Genomic DNA, 576 nt, shown 5'->3' with positions numbered 1-576 from the left:
TGTAACATCATATTATTAAATGTAATGCATTCAAAATGTTATGAAATTTAGAAATAATGTGTAACAAAAATTATGATTAAAGGAATGGCATGTAAGAAAATAGAAATTAGTCAGGGTGTGTAACAAAATAGAAATCAGTCAAAGCGTGTAACAAAAGAAATATGTTTGTAAATGTCATTGAGCTTCTTTGGTTAACTATTTAGTGCGTGTAGCTTACATGTGCAAGACTATATTTTAGAGAATACAAGAATGTTGAGGTCAAATAAATGGAGGAATCAATCGTGGTGAGTCCAACAGAGGGAGAGGTCGAAGTAGATATCCTTGAGGCATTGCGTGTAATAGCGTATTATTAAATGTATCGCATTCAAAATATTATGAAATTTAGAAATAACGTGTAACAAAAATTGGATTAAAGGTATGGCATGTACCAAAAGTGGAAATTAGTCAAGGTGTGTAACAAAATAGAAATTAGTCAGGGCATGTAATGAAATAGAAATTATAAAATGTGTCTAACAAAATAGAAATCATACAAGGCGTGTAACAAAAGAAATATCTTTGTAAATGTGGTGGAGCTTC

Source organism: Theobroma umbraticum, unplaced genomic scaffold (genome assembly GCF_002168275.2).
Source record: "Theobroma umbraticum cultivar Fairchild unplaced genomic scaffold, ASM216827v3 scaffold_84.0, whole genome shotgun sequence".
NCBI lineage: Eukaryota > Viridiplantae > Streptophyta > Magnoliopsida > Malvales > Malvaceae > Theobroma > Theobroma umbraticum.
This window is presented reverse-complemented; position numbering follows the sequence as displayed.